The following is a 12,301-nucleotide window of genomic DNA, read 5'->3' as shown; positions in this document are numbered from 1 at the left end:
GTGTCTGCTAACGTTGGACCCTCAGTCTGCCCTTTCTAGCTGGAAGCCTGAAGCCTGAAGCTCTGCTCTCTAGTCATAGGACAGACTTGGGCCCTGAGCAAGCAGTGACCATGGCTACAGATCATCTGAGATAGTTCAGGAAACTTTATCTTATTTATGGGACAACTCCAGGCTGGGAAAGCTATGTGCCTTCTCAGCTATGTGCTGGGGTCGCCACTTTTTTGCCACAGGTATTGATTTACCACAAGGCTACTTTTGTCGGATCCCCCCGCATCTACAGGTCAAATTCCTGGCCCATCCCAGGATTCCAACCACTCACCGGTGATCTTAGCTACGGTGTCAATTACTAATGGTCCTGAGATTAAGAACTTGATGACACAGACGGCAGGAAAAGCTGCAGTTAAAACAGCCTATGTATGGAAAGAGAAGGAGAGAAGCCTTCCTCTGCCCTGTGTGTCTGTAGAAGAGAAAGAAAGGTTATTAGAGGCAGCATTCTTCCAATCTGTCCATGGCCAAGTCTGCTCAAGTTCACACGATGACCCGTTTGGGGGAAGGTGGAGCTAGTAGCAGCTGTTGGGTAAGCCTTAGTAATTTTAAGAGTATGGAAGGGCTGAAGAAGCCTTGATAAGTTGCTAAGAGCCGTGTCTATCTATGGAATCCAAATAATTTTCCAGTAGCTTTCATCTATAAAGAGTCAGAGCTAAGGCAAGATAATGTCTACAAAGCAGTTAAAATATATATTCAAAATTTTAGCTTGGAAAAAGTGGCACATGCCTATAATCCCAGGACTTCTTCGAAGGTAGCATCAGGATGATCATGAGTTCAAGGTTTTCTTGAACTATATAGTGAATTCTAAGCAAGCTTGGTTTATATAGAAAGATCTCTGAGAAATCATTTTTAATGAAGATAGAGAAATTGCTCAGAGGTTAGGAGCACTTGCTGCTCTTAAATAGGACTCAAGTTTGGTTACCAGTACCGAGATGGTGACCCACAATCATCTCTAAGCCTAGTTCTTAGGGCTCTGACACCTTCTTCTGGCCTCTGAGAGCACCAGGTCACATATTTAGTGCACATGGATGCAAACATGCAGGCAAAATGCTCACACACAAAAATAGAAATAAGCAAATCTTTTTAAAAAGTCATTTTATATTGAAAATTTTTAACTAAATAAATAAAAGCAAATTAAATATTTGCCTTCAGAGAAAGAGATAAAATTGCCACAGATTAGCCAAGCATGGAGTTTCATGCCTAAAGGAGAACACTGTGATTTTTGTTTTAGGGGATGGCCTAGGCTATAGAATAACACTCTGTCTCAAAAGAGAATATGAAATTATCTATGAATATATAAAACTAACTTAAAAGACTACTCATAGAATAATACATAGTCTGGCGGTAATGACACATGCATTTAACCCCGGCACTCAAGAAGCGGAGACTGGCAGATCTCTGAATTTGAGTCCAGTATGGTCTACAGAGTTCCAGGACAGTCAGAGCCGTAGAGAAACTCTATCTCAAAAACACAAACAAATAAATCAATAGAACCATATGCATGCTATATTTCTTTTTAAATAAAGAATAGATGTAAAGAAATGAACCCCTTGTAAATGGATGATATCAGGTCTCCAGACTCGTGTCCCAATCACTTCACCTGATGCCCCCCTCTCTAGCCTTCAGGCCTCTTTTGAGCCAATGCTTGCTGCAAATGTTGTCTGCGACATGAAGATGGACATCAAACCCAAGTACAAACTCTTGGGTCACCTCACAGAGATGAGGGCTTTTGTTGCATATGAACTTTACCCTTAACCAACTGGAAGGCGGGTTACAACCCCTGTTTTACTGTTGATAAAGGATTAAGCCAAGCACTCAAACTCAGACTTCTTAAAAAAAAATAGTTGCAGGAGCCTGGCGGTGGTGGTGCATGCCTTTAATCCCAGCACTCGGGAGGCAGAGACAGGCAGATCTCTGGGAGTTCGAGGCCAGCCTGGTCTACAAGAGCTAGATCCAGGACAGGTTCCAAAGCTACAGGGAAACCCTGTCTCAAAAATATATATATATATATATATATATATAGTTGCAGGGCTTTTTGCCTTTGTACTGCTTTCTCTGGTGTGGAAGACAAAGCACTGCATTTTGTCCAAAGGCTGTAGCTTCTTTTGAAACAAAACAATGCTAATAAAACCTTGGCTTCCAGGGAGAAGTCGTTGGGCATCAAGTAAGAGTGCATTTCATTCTGTCATCTCCTGATCTGTAAAACTGAGCAGACTAAACTCCTTGAGAGTCACTGCCCCGGGCCCTACAGGAGTCTGCTCATTTCTCACTGAGCCAAGTCTGTGAACCTGGTCCTCGGGCCTGCGTCCTGGCCTCTAGTCACAGCAGCACTCCGCCCCGCGTTCGAGAAGTCTTTGGAAACAGCACTCCTCTTTTAGAGAGAATGGAAAATCTCGGGATTAAAATTCTGCAAACTTTGTGCTTCGGGCTTCTTGCAGAGGGTGTTTAGGAGAACTGAAGGAAGTAAATGGGTGTGCATTTCTGGCTGCAGAAATGGCTGAGCGGCTCCGGGATGCATTACTCCTCCTGGGGACCCAAGTTCAATTCCCAGCATCCACATGGGAAAGCTCACAACCCTTGTAAATCTCTCTCCAGGGGATGTAATGCCTCTGGCCCCTGAAGTCATCTGCACTGATGTGTGCGGAAACACATACACATAATTTTTAAATAATAAATTAAACCGTTTTTTAAATAGATGCTTATTAAAGCTGGGGGCTATTCTGTTAGCTTTTTCTTGTAATTTTTAACTTTTGTGATACTCGGGATGAACCCAGAGTCTTGAGCGTGCTAAGCTAGTCCACTACAGTCAGGCTGCATCCACAGACCTCTTTCGAGGGATAGAGGAAGACATGATCTGTTAAACTGCCCAAGCTGGCTTTGGCCTCCCTCTGTAGTCTGGATAGGCTCTGAACTTGTGAATCTCCAGCTGCAGCTTCTGTAATAGCTGGGATAACAGGAATTTCATCATCGACCAAGCCCTCAGCTCCTTCCTAATATTACCTACTTCAGAGCAGGGTCTTAGGGGGTTGAAAGAAAAGGTACGGTGTGCTCGCATTAGGAGGTCCTATTCAAACTGCACACCTGTTGAGGAACTTGGCTCACAGCAATATAGCCCAAGAGATAACCACTTTGATGTACTCACCCCCAACTATCGGGTCCTCTTTAGCTATTACTCCAAACAGAAAAGATTATGTCATTGGAAGCATAAAATTCACCTTAAAAATGTTCTACAGCGAAGCTAATAGAATCAAGGTGTGACATCCCTGAGAACAGCCAAGTCACAAAAGAGCTAGTCATACTGAAAGCCAAGTTAAATAACTCATAATTTTGGATTTCTGGGTCCCACTAACAACCTCAAGTACAGGCCTATGAAATGCCTGACAGCCCCTATTGAATCTTGCTTGACTTGGCCCTCACAAGGGTAGCTAGCTCTTCTGTGATTTGGCGTTCCCTGTGGGACTCACACCTTCCCACAAGTGACCTTTGCACTCTGCTTGGATTTTTCTATCGTAGGCTAAGAGTCTACACACATTCACATTATCAGGCTCCTTGTGTGGAGATGACCTGGTCATCCATAAAATTGTTCTTCAGATAAAAAAGCAAGATCCAATTTCTCCTTAGGATTCTGACATAATTATGATTCTGAGAATATGGCCAGAATCAGACAGTGCTTTCTGTAGTCTCTCAGTCTTCACTGGCCTCTTCATGGAGCTAAACCTGAACCTACCTGATAGAGCCTAGTTGCCCAGACTGCTAACTTTAGGCCAACGATGTCACTCCCTAAACATTAGGAGCTGTTTCATTAGATGTGAGATTTCCTGGCTCTGAGTCATGCAGCGTGGTGCAGCAGTGGGCTGCTGCAAGTCTTTGGAGCATAACTGCATGTTATTCTATGTGGTCTGTAGGCCCCCAGTCTATTCTGGGTCAATAGGAAGCGATCTGGTTTCAGCTATGCCGTGTCATCTCCAGGGAGCCTGACATGAACTCTGAACTGGCCCACGTGTGCCCATAGTGTAAACATCCAGTTCTATGGCATCATTCCTCGCTGCAATAGTGAATGATGGCTGCGGTTGCACCAGATCACTATCTTCAGACTTTCACTGATTGGCTCCCACTTATATCTTTATTACCATCACTCAGCAGTAAAGTCTTGGGTAAAACAGATCATGAGTGCATGCTGATAAACCATGGTTGGGGGTTTAGGTGAATGGGTTAAAGTAAAAACCATTTCCAGACTTGTGAATTAATTCTATTGCAGAAACTCCCTTGGTTGTCAGTATTCCTTGTCATGAAATATTAAGTACGACTAGAGTTGACATTTAGGTAGGACATACACCCACATAGAATTGTCACTGTAGGAACGCTGATTAATTTGTTCCTCAAAGGACAACTTTATATATACTCCCTGACCACCAAACGTTAACCTATCTTGTATGGAGACAGAGCCCCAGATAATGTCTTTGCCAGTCTCAAAGTGGCACTTCATATGTGACAGCTCTGCTCAGTTGTACAACCCACGATGTCCCTAAGAAGAGTACCAGGAGAATAGTGCATCCCTGTGGTTTCAGAAATTCTAGATCCTTTGTTCTTTCCTGGGGTTATTTTACCGGGGACCTTAGTCTTTTGTTTTTTCCCGAGACAGGGTTTCTCTGAGTAACAGTTCTGACTGTCCTGGAACTAACTCTTGTAGACCAGGCTGGCTTCGAACTCACAGAGATCCATCTGCCTCTGCCTCCTGAGTGCTGGGATTAAAGGCATGTGCCACTTAGTCGTTTATAGTACTAATCAGTAGAGGAAACCTTTCTCAGGTCATGATTAAGGAGAATGAGCCTTTCACATCTGAAGTTTGGGGAACTTTGATGAAAAACTGTATGTAAGCCAACAAAACCAGCATTTAGGAGAGGGACCAACTGGTGAAAACTGAAACTCTCCTCAGACAGCTGTCTATGGGTATGGGAAATGGATTGTGGATTAGTTTACCTACCTGCTTCTGGGAGCCCTTCTGAGGGAAAAGATGACGCATTTTCCCCCCCAGGAAACTAATTGGCTAATGGGTGAGGCCATCTGAAATGCCGGTTTACGGTCAGGTTTCTGACCCTGTGTGTTTGCTTTCTGAGGGATACCTGAGGCCACTGGCTAGAGTACTGTCATAAGGTTTGAGAAAACCCAGTTCCAGCACCTCGTTGCAGAGATCATTTAGGAATTTGGACCTTTGGGCAATGGGGGGTACACCGCAAGCCCATCTTCCCACACTATTGCTTTGGGATAGCAAGTATTATCTAAAAACCTAATGAAACGACACCCTGTATAAAGGGTGATCCTAACAGCCCAGAGTTGACATCCACATGAATTTATAATTAAACTGTTTCTGGATGAAAGTGAATGAGAGGTGACTCTTGTTACTACGGAAGTTTTTAAGGCACATAATATGATGTACCCATACTATTGTTATCATTTTACCCATTTTACCTAAGCAAAACAGTCTCGTATTGATCAACAGTGCAAGTTCTAAATCAAGACTTCAACAAGATGCTTAGTCTTCTTTCAGCATTGATATCTCTCACACATAATGTGAGTAATGTAAAATAATAATAACTAATAATAATAATAATAACATCAAATTTGGGACTGGGGAGATGACTCAGCAGTGGAGGGCCCTTGCTGCTCTTGCGCTGGAGTTCAGTTCAGCTACCAGCATCCGTATGGTAGCTCACAACTACCTGTATCCCAGTTCCAGGGAATCTAATGCCGTCTTCTTGCCTCTGTGAGCACTGCACACATGTATTGTACATACGGACGTGCAGGCAAATACTCACATACATAAATAAAAATAAATTTAAAATTTAGGCTATCAATATTATTTCATAAAGTGATTGTTTATAATTAAACAGGATGGGTGTTTAAGGGCATTTTATTGGTATATGATAAGCATGCGCACACACACACACATACACACACACACACACGTTCTCCTAACTTAAGAAATGTCCAAGTCTACATTCTATGAACCTTTATCTGTTTTAGGAAACAAAGAAAAAACTCCTATGAGAGCTATCCTCTAGATTAAATGAACTCCAATGGAGCTCAAATTGGTAGTCCTGGGTTGTATTACAGAGCAGCTGAGAATCTGTGTGTAGACATTAGACTTAACCTTTACCTCGTGGGTTGACATGGTCATCAGATTAAATTAACTCAGGTAAGATTGACTGAGGGTCTCCTAAAACATCCCCAGTGTCTAACAGATATGTTTCTATTCTCTTCGATGCTCAGCTAAGCTCTGTTTCTTCCTTCCCTTTCAGTTGGGAGTGGTCATCAGAGTCCCAACCACTGGAAAACAGAACAGGTCATCTGCCAATTCTAGATCTGGCTGATAAACACAGCCAGACACAAACTTTCATTCATTCTCCATCTATTGGCTGAAATGAAGAGTTAACCATTGCGTGGAAGCTATCAGAGCTATAAAAGGCAAGGTGCCTGGTTTCCAGAATCAGTCTGCTACCCTGGAACCCCGTGATGGAGCATCAGGATGAGAAATCAGTTCTAGAAGGGTAAGATTTGAAGGAATCTATTCCAGACAGTTTAAGACAGTTGAGGAAGGATGCACAGCATGAAAGAAGAGAACTCCATTAATCCTTGTCATGGAGTACCAAACTCCCCCTAGAATGAGAACCATTCAAGATTGCCATGGCAATTCTTTTCCAGCCTCATATCCACTCTGGTTTGACAGGATGAAAGTAATACCAAAAGGATTCAACCGCCTTTGGTTTTCTGTGCCTGGGCGGGGCTTGCAGGCGAGTCTAATAAAATCGAACGTGTGAGAAGGAACCATCTGAAGTGGGAAATGCTGCTAGGCTCCCCCATAAAAGATGAGTGCTGTGGGCAGTAAAATGAGCTCAGAAGGAAAACATGATGAATGTTTTCTTGGCTTGAGGAAGCAAAGTCCCCTTTCACCATCCCACGTGGCTGGAGAGAGCAAGGGGCCCTGTGGAGAGCCTGACTCAGGGAATGTGGAGGCTGAACTCTCCCTGGAGCCCTGGCAAGGGGCATGGGTGGAGGTGTTAGAGACATAGCTTCACTCCTCCATCACCTCCCAGACACCACAAGTCTCTTTGAGGTTGAGGTTTCCACTCAGACATGGGATGAAAACCTGAGCTTCCCAAGTCTCACAGCCAAGAGACCTCCCATAAAAAAAAAAAAGGGAATCCAAGTCACAAAGCAACAGGAAGAGTTGAAGAAATTTGACCTGTGAGAATGGACATCTTCTTCTCCCTCAATCAGAGATCATTCATCCCAGAAGTATGTCTCTTCTACAAGTTGCCCACCACCAGAAAAGCTTCTTTTCTCTTCATTTTTACCATTCCTACAACTTTTTTCGAAGTAAGATTCAAGATGCCTTTCCCCTCGACCTATCTCTCTCTATTTTGCTTCCTGTAACTCTTGGTTGGGCCTGGGCTGGAGCCCTGTCTTTGTTGCTTGCCAGTTCTTTTGGTTTTTATCATTTTCAGTTCCGTCAACTATAAAATAGAGACTGCAGGACAAATCCTAATGGGTGGTTACAAGGATTAGAGGATATTGCCTTGCATAAGGCATCACATGTAATAAACACTCAATAAAAATTAGTTTCCTCCTGAAAGTGGGAGCATATGTGCTCTTTGCCACAACTTAACACAAGTCCTGTCCCTCCTTCATGTGACGTCTTAACTACTCAGACAGACTGAAGTCTTCCAAGGTAGAAACTTTCTGCATCCAAAGATTACACAGACTAGCTCCGAGAGCATTGTTGGCTCTCAAACCATCTTCCTGTCAGTGCACTAATCTGAACAAACAGCAGAGATGACTCTCGTTCTCTCCCAAGGAAGCTGTGAAAATAAAGCTGTATTTTGGCCTAAAATGGGTTATCGACACAGATTTGAAAAGTCCTGAAGGCTTTTTCAAGTAATAATACTAGAAAGGCAGTATAGGAACAAAAATTTCTGGTCTCAACTGAATACATCTTCTAGTGAAGATGCCACTGCCCCCAGCAGGAGGACAAGCAAGCATATATGTGATATCTGTATTTATGCTGCTTGAACTGTCACCTACTTAGAGAGTCCTTCTGCAAAGGTCTATGTCCCTAAACAACATTCTCGTTCTTCAGTTACTCCCCAACCTCCTGGAACCTTTATCTTCCTCAGAGTCATTAACCAAATCTAAAATTACACTATTCAGTCAGGCACAGGTGCAGTCAATGTCTCCCTTTCAATCCCGGGTTCCTGAAAGACAGGACTGTGTCTGGTGGTTCACTCCCACATTGCACTACCTAAAGCATCATTTGGAAGAATGGTCCTGGAATAAACCTTTCCTGAGTTCAACCAGATGGATGAGTTGAGCTGGACATGGGTACGGAGACCAATCTCCAGTGATTAATGATCATAAGCATAAGCAAAAGAGGTTTGGCAGAAAGGTACCCATGGCCAGCCTTCCTTGAAGAGACCATCTCCTGAAGCTTAACAAAGGCAACTCAGTCCAGTAGAGCATCTCTGAAATCATCAGAACTAGAACTAAGCTCAACTGTGCTCTTGGTCCTCTAAACTCCCACTAATGAGAAAAGTGTTCATGGAGGAACCTACTGTATCTAATGTCCAGGAACCTTCTTGGGAGGCTAAGGATATACCTCAATGGTAGACTGCTTGCTTGCCTGGAATGTATGAGGTTCTGTATTTGATCTTCTACAAAAAGAAAAAGGGTTGGGAAGAAGGGAAGGAAGGGGAAGGGAATGAAGGGAAGGAAAAGTAAAAAGAAAAAATTCTGAATATCTCTGTCTTGATTAAATTGTCCATGTTTAGTTGAAATACTACATTTGTAATTCAAGAGAAGTTTTCTTGCCTTTTGACGTTGGTATTTCATTCTTTTTTTTATATTTATTTATTTATTATGTATACAATATTCTGTCTCTGTGTGTGCCTACAGGCCAGAAGAGGGCACCAGATCTCATTACAGATGGTTGTGAGCCATGTGGTTGCTGGGAATTGAACTCAGGACCTTTGGAAGAGCAGGGAACGCTCTTAACCTCTGAGCCATCTCTCCAGCCCCTGGTATTTCATTCTTAAAGCCACTATTTCTTTACAAGGACTCTGAGCTTCTCCTAAGTTCAGTTAAGCCAAGTTTTTTTTTTAATGAAAGAGTCCTGACCTGACCCTCTTATCATGGGCATCTGCTCTGAATTTTAAACAATTTTTATAGCATTTTTCACACGTGAATGAGTAAAAAGGAACCCCTTTCAAGAGAGAAATCGTCGGGGCTGGAGAGATGGCTCACTGGGTAAGATTTACAGATTGCAGCACCCACACAACAAGCTAGATGTGGTCCCTTGCTGACTGCTAACCCAGGCAAAAAACAAGAGGTCTAAGTTCAGGTAGATGCTCTGGCTAAAAGAAATAATACAGAAACTGCTAAGAAGACATATGATGCCATCCTCTGGTCTCTATGGATACTATTGCATCCACATCTGCAATTACAGGTGCACATACACATACACACTAAATAAATAAATCATGGCACATTTGGTTTTTACACTTCATTATATACAATGCTGGTAGTTGGTATATAAATTCATTTTACAGTTATCTACAGCATAATGCTCTATGAAAGAACAGCATTTCTTTACTAATTTAACTCCCCTTATTGTGAATTCAGCCATGCAATCATTCTGTACTGTAAAATCAAATTTGGTTGACAGATTCAGCAGTGAAAATGTTTATGTACTGAGCATCTATGATAGGCCAGCATCTGTCCTATGTATTGAGAATTTACAAACAAACAAAATGGGCTTTCCCTTGGGAAAATAATACCTGAGTAAACCATATCAACCTATAAAAAAATCCTTTAAAGAAACATCCTTTTGGTGCTTAGAATGTAAAGTATAATAATGTTTTATGATTTCATAAAAACTAAGTATACATTCTTTTTTAATTTTGAGATATAATTTAGTTGTAACATTTATCCTTTCCTCCAAATCCTTCCACATGCCCCTCCCTTCTCTCCCTCAAACTCATTGCTTCTTCAGTCACTGTTATTAAATGTATATGTACACATATATACATATATACTCCTAAGTATGGTCTGTTCAGGCCACCTCTCCAGCTTCCAGATTTCTTTGTTTGCCTAGAGTTCTTTGCGTAGGGTTGGGTCCTCATGGGCTTTTCTCCAACTAGTTTGCCATTAGACTATGTTATTGACAAATTTTTTAGTTACTTTTTTATTCATTCTATGTATGTTTTGCCAATGTTTATGTATGTACACCATATTTATGTATGGTGTTCACTGCAGTCGGTAAAGGGTAAAGATCCTCTTCAAGTAGAGTTTCCAGATGGCTGTGATCTAACATGTGGGTGCTTTGAATCAAACCTGGATTCTCTGCAAGAGAAACATATGCTCTTAACTGCTGATCCACCTCTCCAGCCCAATCTTGAAAATTCCTTTATCCAGTATGTGTTGTTCTTTCTATTACATCCTCAGGTACAAAGGAAACCCATATCATAGTGTAGGCATAAGTAGTTTAGGCTATTCTAAAAGAGCTAAAATTACAAAAATATGTCTTATTTAGTGCTCTAAATTTTAGAGCAAAAACAATTGTTAAATTATTATTCATTCTAAATAAAAGCATGGAAATGTCTATGCCAAGTTTGTTGAATGCTATATTACGGTTATTACCTAAGACTTCGGAGGGCACTATGAAAAGTGCTTGGTCTGCTAACAGATCAGAAAGAAATAACCAAATGCTTCACATGTAGTTAGTTTTGTTCCACCAGTCTGCAGAGAGGCAACTTACAGTTTCCTAATCAAAGGGTCTTTTTGTGTTTTGAGGCAGGCCATGCCCAAACAGCCTAAAATTTGTGGAGAAATTGAGTTGGCCATTGGCTCAACTTGTTTAGCAACAATTTGACAGTTAGTGGGATTGACTCGCATGCCACTTTCTGCGTTCCTTATACAATCAAAGCAATGATTATGAATTTGTTCCCTCAAACCTAGATCCAGTTCCAGTGAATGATTGCAATGACCAGCATCCCATGCTTCCCACATCCAATACCAGGAAAAAGAGCCCGTGGGTAACCAGCGTGACTATCCGATAGGACGCAGTGCAATGTGGAGGAAAGAACAGATTTTTATGCTCCTGATCTGCTGTTTTCTAATCACATAAGCAGGGCAGGATTCATAGTCCTGTATCTCATTTACAAAAAAAGTCCGTGTCCCTTTTTCCCTATTTATGGGTATTGTGGGGCATGCCTGATATTATGGTCTGTGAAAGTGCTTGGGAATGGTATGACCCTCGCACGTCATGGGGCTTTGTAAGTTGAACTTATGCCTAACAGTTCAAAGCCCCTCCTCCCACACTTCAATGATGCATTCAAAAAGGAGCATAAGTTTATTATCAAACATATGAAGCAAACCCTAGCCTCAGAGGCATCCTCACCACAGCCTCTGTGAGTATACCTTTGTTTCTGACTCTCCAAATGGCACCATGCTCTGGCGTAATGACATAGTGCTAATTGCATAGGCATTCGAGGGTCCTACCAGATCTATCACTTGCTAGCTGAGGACCTTCACCAAGTATTTGATCTTCTATAGAACTGCTTTCAAATCTACAGATAGAATTATTAAAATCACACCCATCTCACAGAATTGTTGGAGGATGAGTCATTATAAAGAAATAGTAGGGAACGTGGCTGTGAGGCCATATTTATGCAGTTAACATGTAAGTGAACACCCTGTTAAGTGCGAAAATCCAGTTCCAGACCTCAGTTCCCTCTCTGACAGCTTGTGTGATCCTGGATATTTCACCAACTTTTGAATAGCTCAGCTACAAATCATAAAATGAGGATAATATTGACTTTATGATGGCCACGTAAAATTCACTGATAACTCATGTGAAAATGTTTGACTGGGTTGCAAGACAGAATACAAATGCACACAACCGTTATTTAGTTTTTCTAGATGAACAAACACACGAGAAACAATTGCAAAGATTTTATTTAGCGGCTTTCTGTGCTTGGCACTCAGAAACAGTTCCGTGCATAAGGGCAAATTTTAATACACCTTTTCTTCATACATATTTTACATACCCTTTTATTGCCCCCTTTTTAATATTCATAATATTGAATACCCCCACTAGGCATATAAATACATTTATCTACAACACCTCAAAACCAAAAAAAAAATCTTAATAATATCTGTATTATCTTAGTTGGTATCATTTGCGTTTCCACAACATTTA

The sequence above is a fragment of the Microtus oregoni genome, unplaced genomic scaffold (genome assembly GCF_018167655.1).
Source record: "Microtus oregoni isolate MIOR12 unplaced genomic scaffold, Mior012 000054F_ref0000373, whole genome shotgun sequence".
Taxonomy (NCBI): domain Eukaryota; kingdom Metazoa; phylum Chordata; class Mammalia; order Rodentia; family Cricetidae; genus Microtus; species Microtus oregoni.
Note: the sequence above shows the minus strand (reverse complement) of the source record.